Genomic DNA, 22,513 nt, shown 5'->3' with positions numbered 1-22,513 from the left:
CTTCTCCCACATCAGTGTCTTGCCACAATATAACTATTTGTTTGAAGCCATAGTTCTCACTGCATAGAATCAAAAGGGATTAAGTGCATGCTTAAATCCTGTTGAAATCAATGTACTGTATTTGCCGGTGTACAAGACAACTGGGCGTATAAGATGACCCCCCCAACATTTCCACTCAAAATATAGAGTGGACGGCTCTGTTGCGGCGCTGGCGGTGGCTGCCCGGGGCTTTGCCTGGGACCACCCTGGAAGTTCATGGCCGGCGACAAGGAGGGCAAGGAGGAGGGGAAGTGGCCGGCGGCAGTGGAGGAGGAGGAGGAGGGGAAGCGGCAGCGATGGGCGAGCAGACAGCCCGGCGGCAGGCTCTGCTTCCTTCCCTCTATCCAGACCGACCGCCTGCCTGCTCGCCTGCCTTCCTCCCCGGCTGGCGCAGCCCTGCGTCACTCACTCAATGGTGGTGGCTCCTTCCTGGCCCAACTGAAGTGCACCCGTGTATAAGACGACCCCCCACTTGGAGACATGTTTTTGGGCCAAAAAAGTCATCTTATACGCCGGGAAATACGGTAATTTTATCTTTGAATTGATTCCAGTCAAAAGAAATCTCTGCTGTTCAAAATGTGACCAGAATCCTGTTTGTCAAGGTGCAAAATAACATCAGCCCTGTGTAAATGTGCCAGGCATTCCACCCCAGCAACAAGGAGTGTGTAAATCTATTGCACAATCAGGTGTGCAGCTCCCCTTTTGATGTATTGTGCAATGTACTAGCAGAAGAGCTCTATAAATGGTACTTCTGGCTTGGTAAAGTTGTAGTTGCCACAGGTGAAATGTTGAGTTATTTCTGCAATAGTTACTCAACAGGATTTCAGTCCATGTATTTTAAATAATAAAATTCTTTTTTTCCCCAGTGCATTTTTTAAATGGGCATAAGGATAGAAAGCTTGTGAAAGAGCCCCTTTTCTTCCACTGTATTTTCAGAGTTATCCCAATACACTAAACCAGGATGGCTTCACCACCACAGCCATTAGGGAAAACATCTACTCCTGTCATTTTACAGAATTGCTGCCTGTGCACATGTTCTGATGGATTTTTTAAATTATTATTATTTTTATTTTTTTGCATTGGTTTAGATTGGGCTCACAGGTCCAGTTCAGAAAGAGCATGATTCCAATTCCTTTGAAGGTTATATTGTTGGAAATGATAAAAGGAGGGCATAAGGGCTTTCATGCTGTGCTTTTGTAATGAAAAAAATAATAATAAAACCTAACCCACAGCTTCATTTGTGGTGCAGGTGAAAGGGGGCAGGATATTCAGAATAACATGTTACTTAGCTGACAAATGTTGCAAGATGATCATAAATCTATGCTCATGAAAAATCAATGAGGATTGGAAAATGGCACACAGTAACCTATTCTCGTGCTGCACTATAGATGATGAGCAGTTGAAATCCAATTTGAATTCATAATACTACATTTAATTTACACTGCCACCTGTCAATAGGAAATAGACTGAGCCATACCTCCTCAAAGATCCATAGGGAATGTTCAATTATAATTAACCTTCTCTTTTTTTGTTAAATCTTTGTCATCACAATGGATTGTTTGTGCCATTTTCCATTCTTGTAACAATCTGTCATGGGAAAGTATTTGAATTTTAATCTAATATTTTCTCTGAAACATCACAGAAGATGCTTTCTCTAATCTCCTTGGTATTGTGGATCAGCTGTCCATTTCATTCCCCCCCCCTCCATTTCTTGCACTCAGACTAATCATTACGCTGGGCTGAGCATGGAATAGCTTTGCTGAACTCTTGGAAAGGGACAAGTAATATCATGCATAGATTTAAATGAACAGAATACATGGTATCGGAAAGCTGCTTTTACAACATCTCATTCCTTTTACAAGAATTGTCACAAACAGATGAAATGGAAATGAGAATAGGCACTGGCCCTGACTTAACCTGGTGGTTATTTTCATTAGATCACAACTCTTGAGTGCCTCTTCATTCAATATCTTCCCACAATTGATTGACAGTGCTGTCCAGGCACCTTCTGTGCACATCATAACAGTGTGTCCATCCTAAATCGAAGCATGAGGCTTCACTTTGTTTAATAATTGCAGCTGGATTTCACTTACCTGTCAATTCTCTTTGTCTTTTAGATGAGTTATTCAAGAAATACAAAGAAGGTGCAGCAGGAGCTGAAGGGAAGCCGGTAGTCCTATACTCACTTGCACAGGTAATGGATATAATATGTTTACATGGAAGTTGCTATAGAACTAGGAAGGGTTTGAATTGGTTGCACCATCAACTCTTATCAATATGTAAAATAGTAATAAATCGTTTCTAAAACAATAGTAATTTGCATCAACCTACATAGTCCCTTTATCATAAATAAAATCATAAATAAGAATATATGTCATCTGAAAAATCTGTATTCCAATGATTAATCAATGAACTCTACACAGCCACAAGGACTGGTGATCACTGCACACAAAATATTAGCTGATGACACCTGTCAGTCACAGTGACAGATCATCTCCCCCCCCCATCACAACAATATACCCATAAGGAAAAACACCCTGATCACCATAATCACCCAATCTCCTAAACTGGGACAAAAGGACAAAAAATGATCCCACAGCTACAAATACTCAACCACACTACACCATAACACAGACAGAGTTCTAACTCCTATCCTATGAAGATGCCAGCCATAGAGACTGATGAAACATGAAGAAAAAACCTTCAGAACACAGCCAAACAGCCTGAAAAACCTACAGCAATCATCAGATCCTGGCTGTGAAAGCCTTCAAGAATACATCAATCAACAACCTCAATATTTCTGTAAATCTATTAGGTATATTGTTGAGAATTTTGATTATAATGTGTATTCTCATAACATCAGCAGAGTAAGGAGATACTGGTTAGCAGAGATACTTATGACACTATGACACTGAGAGAGTAAAACCAACAACTTAGTCTATTTACACACATATATAGAGAATAGACATTCCTCTGGCAGCATAACATGACATGAAGCAACACACAGCATAGGAAAAAGTGATCTGACTTACAGCAGATAGATGTTCATTTTACACATGACTTATATACAGTTCTGTGACCAATCAGAAAATATATTACTTTATTTTCTGTTACACAAAGTTTCATCATGTACCACAGCTTTACAACAATAATCCTTAATCCTTGATACCCACACCTGAATACAATCAGTATCGTGACTCAGGTAAAGTCGGCCTTTTACATTTAACTATTTGGTGGCACTGTGGGTTAAACTGCAGAAGCCTGTGCTGCAGGGTCAGAAGACCAGCAGTCGTAAGATCGAATCCACGCAACGGAGTGAGCTCCCGTTGCTTGTCCCAGCTCCTCGCCAACCTAGTAGTTCAAAAGCATGCAAATGCAAGTAGATAAATAGGTACCACCTCGGTGGGAAGGTAAAACAGCGTTCCCTAGTCATGCTGGCCACGTGGCAATGGAAACTGTCTTCGGACAAGCACTGGCTCTATGGCTTGAAAACGGGATAAGCACCGCCCCCTAGAGTCAGACACGACTGGGCTAAAAATGTCAAGGGGAACCTTTATCTTTTTATACAACATTAATATTTAATACATTTTCGTATCAAAATCTAACATATATATCCTTCTTCATCTTTCACTTATAAGAAATTAGTTTACTTAATATACTATAGCCCCATACCAATTTGAGATAGCAGTTGGCATAAAAAGATTTCCAGGTTCAGGCAGTAACTTACCATACAGGAAATAATAGATAGGTAAAATAAATCTAGGACTTCCACATGAACAACACATTTAAAATTACATAAAAGTGCCACTTTACTTCTTGTCCTGTTTTGTCTTTTGGAAATCTCAACATTTATTTCCAAAAAATATTACATTACATACATACATGACCAAAAGTATTCGCTGAAATTCAGTTCTGTAATGCCATGTGCACAATGGTGATGAAGTCATCAGCACCAACAAATCAAAATTGACTGAAGGTTTCTTTTAGCACTTTTGAGGTACACAGTACTTTGTTACATTGTGTATGAGTACCATGCCCTTTGAAATCACCTTTAGCCAGTGGCAATTTGACTTTAATCAGTGGTGATTTGATGCTAATGCTCCTAATATCATGGTTGTACAATTTGATTGGGTTTGCTTTTGAGTATATGTGTGTCTGTATGTATACACACATGGGTCTGTATTGAAGATTGCATTATAAGTATAGTGGCAGGATGTATAATGGAAAGAAATTGGGATTTACTTCAGTTATCTCTTATTTGTGACACCTTGTTCCTGAAGACAAGAGTAAAGCTACCTTGTGGATGGGTCCTGTTTTCCAGAGACACTTAAGTTAAATTTTTTTGAGTTACTTATTTATTTATTTATTTATTTATTTACAATATTTTTTAGCCGCACCATTGCCAGTGGCTTTAAAGAGTGGTTGGACGTTGTATCTATATTAGCATGTACTTTCCTTTGAGCTAGCCCTTTGCAGAGCTCACTCAAAACATTTTGCTGTCTCAGGCAGAGCAGGCAACTGTCCCCATATCTCAGGTCAAAATTAATGTTAGCCCTCTCCATTTTTGCAACTTGAGGCTCAACACCCCACCCCACCTCGTACTCTTCTTCTCCCTGGCATGAGAAATCTAATAAATGTAATATCGAAATTTAACAATGCTGCCTTTTTACAGCATAGTAAACCAACTGCCTGAGGCAGTTACCTCTCTCTGCGGAATGACAGGACCAGCCCTGCTTCTTTGGAAGTGAGAAAGACTGAAGTAGAGGCCAAAGTTCTTCTTGGTTATTTTTCAGAAGCCATCAGAACTGTCTGCATCTTTTCAACAGCTGTCAGAACTGGTGGACAGTTATTGTCTTCCAAAGGTTTTTGGCCCACACCTTCGGTTAACCCTAACTTCTTGTTGTTGTTTTGTGTCATCAAGTCAGAACTGATCTATAGTGATTCTAATAAGGTTTTCAAGGTAAGTGAGCTACTTAAGGAGTGATTTTACCATTTCCACTCCTCCCAATGAGTTTCCATGGACAAATGGGGATTGAAACCCATGTCTCCTGAGTTGGCCCATCACTCTATTCTCTACACCACAGTGGGCACCCACTAACCATAACTAGTATAACCAATATAGCTCTATAGAGAGATCTTATATGCTTGTCACACCTCTTCTCTAGGCAGGTAATGGTAGTATATGTGGAATTATATCATTTAATCGTTACAAGGATGCTGTCTTGGTGGAAACATCCTGTCTGGCCCAAGGTCACCCAGCGAAATAACACAAAAATTGGCACTATGTGTCTAGAAAAACATACTGTGTTTCAAAAAGGACATGTTTCTGTAGTAGTTTGTTCCAGAAACAAGTACCTGCTGCCTGTCTTGCCCTTTATAATTTTATTGCTTCTGTTTACCAACACTTTCTTAATTGTGGGGGAGCCCTCCATTGTTCCAAGAACAGTGGACGCGTTTTCCTACTTCACAACATGTTGCTGCAGATGAAGGAAATATTCCTGACATGTTTTTGATGGAATCAGTGAGTCTGTTAGCAACAGATGTGGGTGTCACTGGAGAATAGCTTTCACCTTGAAATATTACATTTTTATGATTAGATAAGAGCTGAACTCCTGTCCTAGGGGATGAAGCTACCGAAGATACAGATTGTGAAAGTGGGGAATGGCAATAGAGAATATTCTGAGAATCTAATAGACAAATGCTCATCACATTTAATGGCATGGATGATCTGGTTTTGTTATTTCCGACAATTTGTAGGTTCAGCACACTGACTACATTAGTTCTAAGAGGTGGCAAGAAACATGAAGGTAAAATTTCCACATCTTATTCACATAATGAATGCAAAAATGGAAGTCTGTTTCGGAAAGAAGATGGGTAACTTAGCTAATAACAAAAATGTTTTTTAAAGAAACCCAAACAGCTCAATTTCCCCATCACCTTATTGACAGGAGCTAAACAACTGATCAGATAGTAGTGTGAGTAGCTTTTGTTGTTGCTTAGTTGCTAAGTCTTTCGCACTGGTCTTCTTTGGGATTGGGATGTAGACTGATCTTTTCCAATCCTCTGGCCACTGCTGAGATTTCCAAACTTGCTGGCATATTAAGTGTAGCACCTTAACAGTGTCATCTTTTAAGATTCTAAATAGTTCAACCAGAATGCCATCACCTCCACTGACCTTGTTGTTAGCCATGCTTTCTAAGGCCCACTTGACTTCACTCTCCAGGATGTCTGGCTCAAGGTCAGCAACCACACTATCTGGGTTGTCCAGGACATCCAGATCTTTCTGGTATAATTCCTCTGTGTATTCTCTACTATTTGTGAGTATCTTTAGAGAGATGCATTGTGGTAACTGTAGATGGTTTAGGTTAAGGCTTGTATAATTTTTTTCTGGTGCAGCAGCTGTACATTTCTTTAAAAAGAGAAAAAAATGCTACTTTAATTGTAATTAAAGTACCTTCCAGTACTTTCTTTAAAAGCAGGCCGAAAGGTTTGAAAGGCATAGCGTGCAGAGTGGTGTCAGTGGCTAAGAGGGGTGAATCAAATATTAATAGTGCAGACCTAAATCAGTAGATCTGATAGAAAAAACTCAGTGAGTTTAATTGACTTCATCGTTGTCATCATCATCATCATGTGCTGTCAAGTTAACTGACTTATGGCAAGACCTTTGGGGTTTTCCAGGTATAGGCATGGTTTACCATTCCTTTCTTCAAGGGGCACAAAGGGTACTCAAATAATGGTAACTGTTATCATTAAAGCTTCCAGTTCACCTTGTATTTAAACATTCAAGTATGAAACAGTTTGGGAAAATGTTTCTGAATCCTGTAATATTCAGTAACTGCAGGACTCTAAATATGGGTGATGTCTCTAAAAATAATTTTGGATTGTTATTTTTTCCTTTTTTGGTTATTCCTAAGAATCACACAAAATAAATAGTATTGCTATCTGATTAACTGACTCTTTCAGAAAAATGTCATGGAAAGTCAATATAAAAAGCTCATATTATACCTAATTTTGTCCTATACTTTGTCTACATGGGCTGTCTATGTAACTATCTAAATGGCTTTATGAAGTAGAAAGGACTTCCCAGATTCTAAAGAGTCAATTAAGCCATTTTGATTAATATAGGTTTTTATAACTGTAACCTTAGGTTTTCATTACTTATAAATTACAGATACTTCACACATAAGCAATTAAAACAAGTGATAATTGGCTTATTACCTCTATAATCATCTGCCATACAATAATCGCATCAAAAGAGAATCTGCTTAAAGTAATAGAATAAAAGCTCTTTGAAACCATTTTATGCTGAGCCAGCACAATTTTCACAGTCCATTTTTTAAATAGTGGTTCAGTACCTTATGCTGTAATGAAAGCAAACAGATATTCCTTTACTGCAAGCCACTGGTTATGATTTAAAACATAATTGTGTTGACAGTTATTGCCTTTGGACCCAAACATTTAGGATTTCTATTTGATCCCTCAAGCTAGCTTGGCATCTCAGTGAGTTAGGTATCTGGCTGCAGAGTCAGCTGAGAATTAAGTTCCCCATATGCCAGAAGAGCCACCCTGTATGGCCTTGGGCAAGCTACACAGTCCCAGGTCACCCCCAGAAGAAGGGAATGGTAAACCACTTCAGAGTACTCTTTACCTAGGAAATCCTGAAAGAATCAACATAAGTCAGAATGGACTTGACAACACTTTTTATTATTATTATTATTATTATTATTATTATTATTATTATTATTATTATTATTATTATTATTATTATTATTATTATTATTATCATCATCATCATCATCATCATCATCATCATCATCATCATCATCATCATCATCCATCTGATTTGTCACTACAAACTGAGTCAAGAATTGTAGATTTACAGCACAGTCCTCTGTATGCCTTCTTGGAAGTGAGTTCTATGGAGTTAGTGATGGATGTTGGATTGCAGTCTTAGGGTAGGATTTAAAATGCCACAGGAGGCATTTGTTTTGTGTGCTTATGGGCAATGAAGTTGCATTCTGTGTGCTCACGGGCTACAAAGTTTGGTCTGCTTTTTCCAGTGGTATCTTCTCACTTCTGAAACCACCCTGAGTGATGGAGCATGCAACAGTATTTGACAAGGTGTTAGTAGCTGCCACTACAAGGAGGATGTATCTGCCTTGTAGTCACTTTCATAGTTACAAGGCTACGGCCTCACTAATGGTGGGCAAAAATGATATGTAGTTCAGGCTGTGGTTCACACTGTGGCTTGGGCTGCTGCCTCTTGCTTTGTTATATATGTCAAGGTGAAGATGTGGTGGACAGGGGGAATTGGGCTTTGCTCTGCAGGTCAGCAGCTTGTGATGTTTCAGTATTTCTTTCTCTTAAAGCATCTAGAAAAAAAATATTATAGTCCCTCTTGTACACTGGCTAAGTTATTTTTCAAAAATTGTAACAGTAATGACAAGCAAAGACTCTTGGTCTTGAAACTATGACTATAATTCACTAATTTAATAAGTTACTTCTAAGTTCTGGTGCAGAATTTGAGTTACCATTTTTCTTCCTAAAAGACTCACATTTGTAACACCTCTATGGCAGTGAGTACATTGCCATTCGCTTCTTTTTTATTAGATTGATATATATGAGGATGAATTCTTTTCTTCCTTTTTTTTATTTTCTTTTTTCCCCAGTTCACTTCACTTCACTTCACATGTGGAGAGAGATGTAAATGTTCATAGGAAAGGATGAGGAATTGCATTGTCCTTCATTTTGGCATCAGGGATAACAAAGAATGTCCTGCACTCTCAACAGATTTTTTTTCCATTGGTACAAATGATACTTTTCACACACACACAATCTGCTCTGTGCAAATATTTTTAAATACTGTGAAATATGCACAATTTAGCAAACTGTGCAAATTCCCCAAAAATGGATTGATTCCTGTTTTTCAAGAATATGAAGCAACAAATGGGTTGTTTGCATATTTCTTTATAATCATTCAGTTTGAACTTGCTCACTTGCTCTTTCTCTCTGTGCATACACTTTTCTTTCCAATAGGAAATGACAGTACAGAGATTATTTACACATTATAGAGACTGTGAAAAGGAAAAAAAAATCTTTGTCTCACTCTTGGCAGCAAGCCAGGAATCTTGGACAGCTTTAAAATTCTTCATTGAGATGTATCTTCATGTTGCGACAGTTTAAGCTGATGAGAATGAGGAATTTAGCAAATATTCTTTGTATCCCCTTTTGTGTAGTTTATGGATATTTGTACAGTCCATCATATGAGGGATGGAAATGTTTTAAAAACTTGAATGTGGGGGGAAAAGCAAAACTTACATATCTTCTCATCTCCAATAAGAACTGAAATGCAGGATTTCAGATTCTCATAATATTACATTTCTTATTTTCAATTATTGCAAAACAATAAATGATGTCTCTTCCTAGTCATGCCTATCATTTGGAAAGCTATGGCTGTGATATGATCTCAGAGTTATGGATCTCCTTTCCACTATATACTGGTCAGCTTTTTGCTGGCATTTCATTGTCCTAAAATTAGGGCTTGAACTGTTCTTGAGAATTAGAAGTCAAGCTTTTTCCTGGAACATATTTTTATACGTCTTATTTATTTCATAATTTTGTAAGTAACACAGATAAGAAAACTGCATACTGAAGTCCTTCAACGGATCATTTATATTTAATGAATGTTTTACTGGAGCAATAAAATTCATTGATCCATGTGAACACCTTATTCTCATATATTGAATGATTTACTGTAAAAAAAAAAAGGCGATGTTTTGGGAAATGCATTGTCCTATATCATCAGCAAGATATAAATGCCAAAGAAATTGCTGAATTTAACTTGTCATTTATGTGACAACAATGATCCCAGCAAAGTGCATGTGGTGCTCAGTGCAATCAGTACAACAGACCTCCACACAAATCTGTATCTTCTCGGAATCCATGACAGACAAATGACTCTACAATTTAGTCCAGGTATGCTGATTTGGATTTGGGGCTATCATGATTCAATCTTATTCATCTCTATATCATCAATGGGACTGACTCCCACATAAGTGGGAGCTTATTTACATATGAGTGTGCATAGGAATGCAGCCTTAACACGATTGTATATGTGTTTATTCAGAAGTCACACTAATTTCACTCTGCCTTTTTCTTGTTACATGCTATCAAGTCACTTCCAGCTTATGGGAACTGTTTGAATTAGTGACCTCCAAAAGGTCCTATTTTTAACAGCCCTGTTCAGCTCTTGTAAACCTGAGACCACAGCTTTTTTTATTGAGTCAATCCATCTCTTATTAAGTCTTTCTCTTTTCTTATTGCCTTCAACTTTTCCCAGCTTTATTTTCTTTTCCAGTGAGGCTTGTTTTCTGACAATGTGCCCAAAGTACACAATTCTCCATTTCACTAATTTGCTTCCAATGAAAACAGTGACTCATGATGTTTCATGGTTCCTCAGCGTCAACCACAAACCTTGAACTTTCCCAAATGTTCCAACGAAATGAACCGCTTTGTGATTCATGCGATTTAGGATTCCCAGAAGCAGTAGAACAGCCCCTGCATGAATTAGAGATGACAAACTCACAGTGACTGTTTAGCTGACTCTCTTCCCCACCATCTCCAAATCTGATGATTATTAGATTTGGGACATCTGAGTTACAGCCCCCAAACCAAAAAAAAACAAAGGTCCCCTCAAGAAAGATAATAGTTGTGCATTTTGTTTTGTTCTGGGCAGGCACATTTCCCCAAAGAGCCACGAAACAAACCATGAATTTTTATTTATTAATTAATTACATTTATACCCCACCCATCTATATCAAAGTCTATTCTGGGCGGCTAACAATAATAGATAAAATAAACACAATATGATAAAATAAAAAACAACAATAGTAATATAGTTCAAGATGGGAAAAATATTCACATGATGACAGGAGGAAAAGCCTGCCTAAAGAGCCAGGTCTTAAGTTTGTTCTTTAAAAACCCCAGCAAGGGGGCCAGACAGATCTCTGGTGGCAGATTGTTCCAAAGGCAAGGGGCCACTGCTGGGAATGCCCGGTTTCTTGTTCTTTCTCTCTGGGCCTCCCCCAGCATTAGGCCCCTCAGCCACCCTTCCTGGCTTGAACAAGTAGTTCAGGTAGATCTAGGTGGGAGGAGGGGTTCCACTAGATACCGAGTCCTAAACCATTTAGGCCTTTGTATGCCATCATTAACACTTCTAAATCAATGCAGAAATGAACAGAGAGCCAATGCAAGGAAGCCAGAGTGAGAAAAATATACTGATACAGTATTTGTATTCGTGAAGGCTTTCGCAGCCGGGATCTAATGGTTGTTGTGGGTTTTTCAGGTTCTTTGGCCGTGTTCTGAAGTTTGTTCTTCTTAACGTTTCGCCAGTCTCTGTGGCCGGCATCTTCAGAGGACAGCACTCTGTGCTCTCTCTGGTGCTGTCCTTTGAAGATGCCGGCCACAGAAACTGGCGAAACGTTAGGAAGAACAAACTTCAGAACACGGCTAAAGAACCCGAAAAACCCACAACAACCATACTGATATTTTCTCTCACCATTGATTATATTTTTATCCACGGACCAGTGAGTGTCCCCTCTGGCCACAAGAGTGGACACTCTACCTTCCCAATAGTAAGATTGAGTTTAACAACCCACAGCACAATTGTGGACTGGGGCATTGACAAGGGAGAAGCAGACATTGCCCTTGAGACTACGGGTGTAGTCATGGTGGGACAGGGATTTAAGGAGGAGAGTCATGAGGGAGAGAAAGACTGTAGGGCAGATGCTGTGACTGGGAAGCCTGCGAGGCCCAGAAAGTACTGTCACTGCTAAAGAGGTCAGCAGCTAGAGAGGTGAGCAGCTGGAGAGGTCAGCTGCAGCAGTATGCTGCCTTGATCCTGAGACTGGTCCCTAAGTTGAGTTGCTAGTGCCTCTGGAGGAAGCCACTCCTGTCTGTCAGGACCAGGCCAGGCACTGAGAGGTTTGGGGGCTCAAGAACCAGCAACGAGCCTGCCACAGGCAGAGGAAGCAGCAATTACAAGCAGCCCCATTGCACAGACATCCCTCAGTCATCCTGCCTATATGTATCTCAAAGGGCAGCCTCTGGCGCCTCATGCCCAGCCTCATGCCCATTACATGGGAGAAGCCAGCCAGTTTCAGGTAGAGTTTGACTGTGCCTCCCGGTGGGATTACTGCAACTATCACTGGCAGCTGCCAGTGGGGACTATGCAAGTGCAGTGGGAAAGGAGTCTTCACCACCAAGGGTGTTATATGACCACCTTTATATAGCACCCTTGTTGCTGCACACCATACTTTTCATGCCTGCAAGATCTCTGGTAACTGGAAGATGAAGTATGGCTACACCCCTCCCAGTAAAAGACCTTTGAGGGGCACAGCTCCAAAGACTGTGGGGGTGAAACTAAGTCCCTAGCACCCTGAGTTGTTAGTTTTATGTTTTTGGCCCTATTGGCCCTTTAAAAGTTCTGCTGTTTCAATAAAGCTGCCTGTAGGCTTCTGGGCCAAATTCAAGGTGCATCCGCTAGCTTTTAAAGCCCTTAAGTAGAGATGCAATTGGCTAGCCACTCCTGGCAGGAGGCGGGATGACAAGCCTCTCTGCCAGGTGGAAGAGTGGCTGGCTGATCGTAAGATCAGGAACGATAGGACAGGAGTGCGGAGCCTGTGGCAGCAGCGGAATTGTGAGTGGACTGTCTGGCCCCAGGGGGTTGGACCCTCCTTATCTCCACCTGTGCAGGGGTATTCGTATATGAATATGAATACCCCCATCTCTGCCCTTAATGGTTTAGGACCTTGTTACCTGTCTGAGCACCACTCCCTCAGACACTTACCTGTTCCACCTGTCCCTCTTATATGGAGATGCTTTGGGTGGCCACCCCATGGGATGACTGGAAAATATTTACCCACAATCAGGCCTTCTTTGTGATGGCCACATCACTTTGGAATTCCCTTCTGCTAGACGCGCATCCCTCTTAGTTTCAGGAGGCAACTTAAGAACTGGTTGTTTCCCCAAACCCTTCTTTAGTTAACCCCAAAGTAATCTTACCTTTCCCTCTTGCTCCACCTCCTGTGAATCTTTTTGCAGCTCATGTGTTTAGTCGTTTAGTCGTGTCCGACTCTTCGTGACCCCATGGACCAGAGCACGCCAGGCCCTCCTGTCTTCTACTGCCTCCCGGAGTTGTGTCAGGTTCATGTTGGTTGCTTCACAGACACTGTCCAGCCATCTCATCCTCGGTCGTCCCCTTCTCCTCTTGCCGTCACACCTTCCTAACATCAGGGTTTTTTCCAAGGACTCTTTTCTTCTCATGAGATGGCCAAAGTACTGGAGCCTCAGCTTCAGGATCTGTCCTTCCAGTGAGCCGTCAGGGTTGATTTCCTTTAGAACTGATAGGTTTGTTCTCCTTGCAGTCCAGGGGATTCTCAAGAGCCTCCTCCAGCACCACAATTCAAAGGCATCAGTTCTTCGGCGGTCTGCTTTCTTTATGGTCCAGCTCTCACTTCCATACATCACGACAGGAAAAACCATAGCTTTGACTATTCGGACTTTTGTTGGCAAGGTGATGTCTCTGCTTTTCAAGATGCTGTCAAGATTTGTCATCGCTTTCCTCCCAAGAAGAAGGCGTCTTTTAATTTCAGGGCTGCTGTCTCCATCTGCAGTGATCATGGAGCCCAGGAAGATAAAATTTGACACTGCCTCCATATCTTCCCCTTCTATTTGCCAGGAGGTGATGGGACCAGTGGCCATGATCTTAGTTTTTTTGATGTTGTGCTTCAGACCGTTTTTTGCACTCTCATCTTTCACCCTCATTACAAGGTTCTTTAATTCCTCCTCACTTTCTGCTATCAGAGTGGTATCATCTGCATATCGGAGGTTGTTGATATTTCTTCCGGCAATCTTAATTCCGGCTTGGGTTTCTTCCAGTCCAGCCTTCCGCATGATGTATTCTGCATATAAGTTAAATAAGCTGGGGGACAGTATACAGCCTTGCCGTACTCCTTTCCCAATTTTGAACCACTCAGTTGTTCCATGACCAGTTCTGACTGTTGCTTCCTGTCCCACATATAGGTTTCTTAGGAGATGGATAAGGTGGTGAGGCACTCCCATTTCTTTAAGGACTTGCCATAGTTTGCTGTGGTCCACACAGTCAAAGGCTTTGGCATAGTCAATGAAGCAGAAGTAGATATTTTTCTGGAACTCTCTGGCTTTCTCCATAATCCAGCGCAAGTTAGCAATTTGGTCTCGATCATGGTCCTGGGATTTGAAATTTTCATGGTCCTGGGATTTGAAATTTTCCTTACCAACATTTTTATTGCTTTCTATTATTGTTATGTTTGGTTGTGTTTGATGCCCACAGTAGTAGCTTTGCTACTAGTTGGGCAGGATAAAAATGTTAATGAATAAATAACCTGTTCCAGCAACCACTCTCCATGTCATAATGGTGGTGGGTGCAGGGGCTACTCACAGTGCTTTTCAGTGTGTGTTCTTCTGATTTCTTGGTTGCAGTTTCCATTTGGATTGACAGTTGAATCAAGATATAGACAATCCTTAACAATTCCTATTTCTTCACTGTCAGCATTAAAGTTACGTAATACTTTGATAGACACAACCGTTGTCTTCTTAATATCCCGTTTCAGTCCTGCTTTTTCATTTTCTTCTTTTGCTTTATTAGGAATTGTTTCAAGTCTTTGCTGCTTTCCACCAGTATTTTACAGCAAATGTTCATAGGATTGCAGCCACACAGATGCCTTCCCAAGTATGACTCAGGAACGGAAAACCTTTGAGCCTCCTGATATTATTCAATTACACCTCCTACATTTCCTCATCAGCGTGGGTTAAAATATCTAGAGGTCCTCAAATTTCCCCATGCCTGAGCTAAATAAGAGACAACTGCAAACACAAGGCTCATTCTGCAGCCATGGCTACAATGGCAGGAACGCTTTTACCCAACTACCCAGGAGAGGTGTGCACAGGGAGCACGGTACGATGGCTGGGAAGGGTGGGCTAAAGTTTACCTTTAAAAGAGGAGCTTACCTTGGCCTTTTCATCAAGGAATGTCAGCTTGCCCTCCCACCCTTGATAAGAACGAGCCTAGCTGGTTGCTTCAGGGTTCGATGGGAAGTTTTGACCTGTCCCTATCATTCACACGGTAAGGTACAGATGTGTTTTGACCCATCCCATTCTTATGTTCTTGACAAGTTTGTCAGTTTGGAGGGTCAGCTTCTTTTTGCTGCTGGTCATACTGGCCCGTAGTGTGGAAGGCATTAATTTTTATGTGCACTACAAGAGACACTCAACAGGGGTTGTAGTCGTCCCACCTCCCAGAGTTGAAGATCCGGAGGTTTCTGTGTCAGGAGGTGGATGAGGAGGGACCTCCCCGGGGTGTGGACCACCTAGACAAGAGCCTCCGGTGTCCTATTTTTGTGGGATAACCTGACTTTCTGGGAACTCACCATGAAAAGGTCTGGGTCTGGGGCAAGGCTGGCCCCAGATCCAGATCATGCTCCTGCATGACTATAGGTCCCCTTTTGAAAGAGGATGTTGTTTCAGTGATTTCAATAAAGTGTGGCCCTATTTTTATACTCACTTCCTGTGTGTCATGTCATTATTCCAGGCTGGCTGGGCAAGGAATTAAGCATTGAAACAGTACAGCAATGAAAAATCCCATATAATATTTTTTGTTGCTGGGACTTTATTACATTCAGATTGCAGTTGGAGGATTTGTTGATTGAAAAGCTCCCTGTGCCTTAAAAAGTTAGCATGCCAATAATTAGGCTACAAAGTTCTCTGTAAAAACCCACTGCCAACTATAACAAAGGGTCAGCATCTTCAAATAAAGCATTTTATATGTCATTCTGTGTTTTTAAAAATCCTCTGAAATCCCTGTCTCACATTAAACTCTGTAAGAAAATATTGTACCAAGAAATTGATACTGCAACATTCTCGGCTACAATATATTTAATGGTATTATATGACTTTGGAGAGACTTATATTTGATTTCTCTAATTCAAGCAAATAGACTCTGTTCCAACAGCAGCCATAATGTGCCCTAGATAGTTTGCTTGTTATTTCAGTCCCTTGCCTAGGAATGTAAAGCACATATTTAAACTTCTTTATTAAAAGTGTATTCTGTACACTCCAATTATACGGTTCATGTTCAAGCTATGTTGTTTTCCATGGAGAAATGTTAAAGGGAGATTTAAAAAGAGAGAAAAGGTTTTAAATTCTGATTGAAGAGTTCCTGGGTTGCAATCTGCAGAGAATCTGTCATTGCACATATGTTCCTTTATGGAAGTGCAGCCATGTGATTTTTTTTAAAACTAGCCCTCTTCTTTTTTAAAACAAAAAAAAGTGCTGCATATATTTATCTGTACCTTGCATCTGGATTGCAATCTGACTCAGATCATTAAGCATGAGGAAAATGAGATAGCTGGGTGGATAAAAGCAGAGTGCGAACATCTATAAACCATACTGTGCTGTACATGGTGGCATACTTTGTAGCATCGCTTCTTGGTTTTATGTTTCTGCTGTACCAAGTGTAGCAAGGGTCCAATCATAACAAATGTTATGCAGATTGAACCTGATAATTCGCTGTCACTAATTGAGCCGGATATGCCCAATTATGAAAGAGTGTCCAAAACAATTAAGATGTTCCTGTACTAATGGGGATCTTAAATGGGTGCTGCTTATCCATACCTGCAAGTGTAGCTCAACTGCTTTGCCATTCGAATATATATGGGAGCACATATGCAGAGCTAATTATGGAGAAAGTCGAGAATTATGGTCTTTTCTATCCGCCTGCACTGATTAAAGGCTGAAGTCATTTGTGGTGTGGAGGTGGCCACTATAAATGCCTTCGACATTTGCTCATTGCAAATGTAACATTTTGTTCTTCACCTAGTTACCCTTTTGGAAATCATAAATATACCTGGACCAGTACATTCAAGTAGAATGGAGACACTTTTATTGTACTCCTCCCTGTTGTCTTACTGCTGGTTAAGGTGGTGTTGCTCACTAAAACTTTTCGGGACTCTATGATAGCTCTGGGACGTATTTGTGCTTACCTGCAGCTGTTTCAGCACAATTCCACATACCTCTGCTTGAAATAATGACTCCTGAATTTAACAGGATTCCTTCACAAGTAGATGTTGATACCTCCTTATAGAGAAAGCAAAAGTATGGCAAGGAAGAGGCATTTGGCAGCCTGAAGACATAATGAATATTCACAGTCTTTCTCACCCTTAACATAAAGGATCTCCTGTTGGGAAAAAATTGTCAACAGCTGTGACCAGCACCTTCTTTTGAAAAAAGCAGCATTGGCAAAAGAAAACAAAAGAAAACAAAAGTTATTTTATACCAGACACTTTGACTTATGTATTTAAAAAAAAGCCTTTCAGATCTGCATTAAGACATTGCTAGTGTAAAATACAGAATTTTTGCACAAGAAATGTTTTTGTGTACAAATACTGTCCTTTAAAAAAAAGGTCCCAGAATGAGAAAGTGTATTTTAAAATATTTTAGTCACTTTTTGATGCAAAGGTGAGAAGTAAATATTTTTTAAATAAGCCAATTTTGGATATACAGGAATAAAGAAATATCTACACTGGGGTTCTGCACCAGGCTTATCCCTCCCCTACCCCACAGTTAGTATTTTAATTTTCATTTTATATACATAGAGTTGTATAGAATCTATGCATGCCATTTTATTGAAACAAAACATGTTGTAGCATTTAGGAGGCCACAGATTCAGTACTGAAAAGATCTGAACCAATTGTGAAAGAAATCAGAAACATCATCCAATCATGCCTGTTTCATTTATATAAGAATATATTCGTCGTGGCAAACCAACCAAACCCAAGACACTTAAATGTCAGTATGATTACAAAGAACAATGTCAAGAATCAACTTCACAAACCATATCAAACCATATAGCAATATTTATTCTGAATTGTTTTCTTCAAGATTAGGACGTTAAGACAGACATTTGGGTTTTTGTGTTTGTTTGTTTTTAAGAGTGGCCTGCAGAGCTTGTTCCTCTGCTTCTCCCTTCAATCAGCATTTCTCCTTCCTGTCACAATTTGGCATACCAGGTTTAGCTGATGTACTACATCAAGACCAATGCAGAATTTTTATATAGTGCTCCTTGACAAAGATGAAACAGGACAAAGTTTCCATATGAATCTGTCTTCCTGATTTCTAATTCTACTTTATAGAAACCTGACTTCTCTGTTTCTCTGCTTCATCATCTGCCTTACGACGGCACTGTAATATTCTGTTTCCACTACAAGCTATTCAATTTAGGAGACTTTGTAATATCTTACACCAAAGAATCCTCAGGATTGTGTTTTTCACTTTTTCTTTTCTTTCCCTTTTCTATTTGATTGATTGATTAATTTTTTAGAATCTATACATTCTGGCTCCCTCCTCTTTCAGAGAAATACAGTTTTCAGGTTGTTTTTTTGGGGGGGGGGCAAAGGCATGTTACTGTGATTCAAACAGAAAAGGAGAAGGGAGACACGAGTGAAGTCTTCTTGAAAGAATGAGGCAGAGCTCCAAGAGTTAGAACCTCTGAATCCTTTGAGAGGCATCAAGTCTGAGGGGGAAGGTGCCCAATGCTCAGAGGAGGCTCTGGGGTCTCCTCTCAGGACCTGAGACAAGAAATAAATAAAGGCTCAAGCTAGACATGAGGCCCTTATTTGGAGATCAAGCCTTTATAAGAGGTTTGCTCATGACTGGGAGCTTCCTAAGGAGCAAGTGGTCTCCTTGGTAACAAGTCTCTGCTCAAAGGGAGGCCTATAGCTACATTACTGTGATCTGAGCATGCACAGCGGGGTGGGGGGAGCTCCAGACAGCAGTAGCATGTAAGGGTTTTTGCTGATGTATGTATGTTCTTGAGAACAGATTGTTTAATTTAGATGAACTTGAGAGAGCCAGACCTTGCTTGCTGTATTTCTTTTGCTCCCTTGTCATGTATGACTTAGATTGCCTCTTGTGCCTTGTGTTCTCCCTAACTGGACTCTCACATATCTCTGTGAGCCGCCGATTTTGGACCACAGTTTGGAAACTTCCTGTCTGAAACAAATGCTTACTGGTAGAACTTGACCTTGTTTCACCAGCTGGGCATAGTTGTTACTAACATATTTTCCAGATGCCCCTAGGATCCTCAATGTGAGGAGCAGAACTAAATGAGCGGTTGGTCAGAGGATGCAAGATGGAGTAATGGGTGTAACTTGAGGGAAGTGGAAACGTGAGTGAATCAGAATAATCAAGGTGAGAAAGAAGAACAGAGGTTCAGTCAGTTTTCCAACTTATTCTCATTGCTTATTTTCCATAGCAACTTAACCCAAACACACACACACACAGAGAGAGAGAGAGAGAGAGAGAGAGATGATCACAGGGACTTAATTCCACATTTAGGAGCATTAACATTATCAACAAATAAGAACAATAGTGTCTCTGATGAGTCTGCTTCTTTCTAACCTTCAAAAGACAGCATGATATTGGCTAGTTTAAATGCCCCTATGACCAGTCATAATGTTTATTAGGGGATACACCTAAGGGACAAAATGGTTAAGATTTAAATGATATACTGCTATTATTTTCGCAAAACAAGTTTAGCAATGCCCAAATAGTCCGCTATGGTTAAAGTTCTTTAAGAAGCACACCTGTCCCCAACTCTCTGAAGATACAGTGCCTAATCGAAAGCAGGGGGAAAAACCCTCTGAGAGCCAACACATATTCAATAACTTGGAACAATGGTGCCTCAAATGAGTCAGAGCTGTAACATAAGATCCTTGCTGGAAATCAAGTTTGGGGGTATAAATCCCTGCCCAATAAAAGGAGTGAGGAGAAAGCCCTGCTAGGCACCTTGGCAGCTGAGCTTCTCCTCTCCCTCTGGTGTCCACTTCTTATTTCCCAAGGCCCCTGTGTCCCAATTTATTTCTCTGCCTCACCACTCCAGAGCTGCCACTGAAATAAGGGGACTCCACAAAAACAATGGCTGTTTCGGTTTCCTGGGCTTTGTCACAGCATGACAGGAATTTATGTATCTCCAAGCCAAATAGACCTGGACAGGAGTTACCATAACATAGTGATTCAAAATGTTATTTGCTAGGGTGACACAAGATAATAAACCAGGAATATGACATAATAATAATTATAATTGTGTGCCATCAAGTTAATTCTGACTTTTGGCAACCCTTTACCAGGGTTTTCTAGGTGGAGAGTACTCAGGGCTTGCCATTTCCTTCTCCTAGGGGCATCCTAGGAGTGAGCAGCTTGCCCAAGGCCACACAGGATGGCTCTTCTTCCTGGAGGCACAGTGGGGAATTGAACTCCCAACTTCTGGCTGTGCAGCAAGATACCTAACTCACTATCCAGCCAGCTAAGAATACAACAGCAGCCTGCTCATATGTGACAATTTGTCATTGGGACCTATTTGATTTGTGTTACGTGCCATCAAATCAGAGCAGATACAGCAGTCACTTATCAAGATAAAAGGGATATTTAAGGAATGGTTTAACCAGTTCCACCCACTCTTTCCCCCATCATGAGTTTTCTTGGCCAAACAGGTACTGAAAGCTGAGTCTCCTACCATCACTTAGCAATGCAATTATAGCCCGTGAGTTCAGGTACTCTTTTTTTTTATGACGTTTATTTTTACTGTAAGCTGTCCCTGAGCTATGTTACAGCTCCCTTCACCTTCAAAATCCCTCATTCATGCTTTTCGCGTTGTAACGGTCAACCTTTCTCAAACACTCTTCTGTGTCTCAATCCCTCTCTGCCTTTCCACTCATCACCTCCTGGATACAGATGAGATGCAGAGGAGCTCTATAACTTCTGGGTTAGTCCCTCTCATGTTACATTTGTGGAGTTTGGGTGGAGTTCAGAGACATGGCTGAGCCTTAGATGGGGCAGGAACCCACTTGCCCTGCAGGACCAGTGTCCCATGGTGATCCCTGCACATCACAGTGAGAGTGTTTCCAAACAATGCATTCACAGTGCTGCATTTTAAAAGCAACTAAATGTGAGAAGTTAAGCATGTGAGTGAGTTAAGAATTATTATTTAGGAAAGGGATGAATTATTTCATGTATAAAAAATTCCATTACCTGATAATTACAATGCAGAGGTAAAAATGAAAACATTTTCAAAAAAATACATATCACTAGCTTAATCTGATAATGGATATGTATGACTTCCTTCTTGTTTTTATAAATAGCATACTTCTGATACTTATTCTCCAGACACAACAAGCATAATAATTGCATGTCTAGGGCAGCTGAAAGCATGAGGCAAATACAATCTGAGCAAGCAGGTTTTGCTTTCCAGAATAATTGTACACTCTGTCATATGTGATTGCTTAAGTGGTGTGCAGTGGGAGCACATAAAAACTAAATAAACAATGCAAACCCTTTTTTAATTAAATAAGAGCACTATTATGCTCCATGGCTTTGATTTCAGTTGTACATAAACTTCAAAGAGGGAACTGTGCTTTTTCATGTTTTTAAGCACTTAGTCTGCTATGTTCTCCCTTGACTGTGCTGCATGGAGCAAAAGCATGGATAAAGGGAAAGAAGGGGAGACTGCTTACAAACGAGTTACATCAACATGTGGGTTATTAAAACACTTTTCTTTGTAAAAAAAAAGTCAGAAAAAGAAGCCAGAATCACTACTCTTTTACATGCTTATTTACATTTACCGCTGCGGGCTAAACCGCAGAAGCCTGTGCTGCAGGGTCAGAAGACCAAGCAATTGCAAGATCGAATCCACGTAACGGAGTGAGCTCCCGTTGCTTGTCCCAGCTCCCACCAACCTAGCGGTTCGAAAGCATGCAAATGCGAGTAGATAAATAGGGACCACCTCGGTGGGAAGGTAACAGCATTCCGTGTCTAAGTCGCACTGGCCATGTGACTACGGAAGATTGTCTCTGGACAAACGCTGGCTCTATGGCTTGGAAACGGGGATGAGCACCGCCCCCTAGAGTCGAACACGACTGGACAAAAAATTGTCAAGGGGAACCTTTACCTTTACCTTTACCTAACTGGTGTGTATGTGTGTGTGTGAGAGAGAGAGAGTGTGCACACACCGCGCATGCATCCGTGCATGTGCACATGCACGTGCAGAAAGCTCATTATTTATGTAGCAGTAATAGCCACTCTAGTTGGCTGAATATCTCAGTGACTTAGGAATCTAGTTGGAGAGGCAGAGGTCAGGAGTTTGATTCCCCACTATGCCTTACAGGAGAAGAAGCTGCACAGTATCAAGGTACCCACAGATGAAAGGAATGGAAAGCTACGTTTGTACTTAGATAACTCTGGAAAGGGGTACCACAAATTAGTACTGTCTTGAAACATTATTTATACCTGTACTTCTGCTGGAGTGTTTTATGGAATCAAGTGAGATCTGGAAATAAGTGTAACCTAATGATTCTATAATGGGGGGGGGGGGGAAGCCCACTGA

At 40.7% G+C, this 22,513-nt stretch overlaps 1 long non-coding RNA gene across 1 annotated transcript in view; it reads left to right on the top strand.

Annotated features, from left to right (window-relative positions):
• Nucleotides 1–2,154: 2,154 nt before the first annotated feature.
• The window catches only part of LOC144586869 (uncharacterized), a 253,973-nt gene continuing 233,614 nt past the window's right edge, over nucleotides 2,155–22,513 (top strand). Inside the window, exon 1 of the long non-coding RNA XR_013541939.1 lies at nucleotides 2,155–2,233. This is a non-coding gene — a long non-coding RNA (uncharacterized LOC144586869). The remainder of the gene's footprint in view (nucleotides 2,234–22,513) is intronic.

Source organism: Pogona vitticeps, chromosome 2 (genome assembly GCF_051106095.1).
Source record: "Pogona vitticeps strain Pit_001003342236 chromosome 2, PviZW2.1, whole genome shotgun sequence".
Lineage (NCBI taxonomy): Eukaryota > Metazoa > Chordata > Lepidosauria > Squamata > Agamidae > Pogona > Pogona vitticeps.
This window is presented reverse-complemented; position numbering and strand designations above follow the sequence as displayed.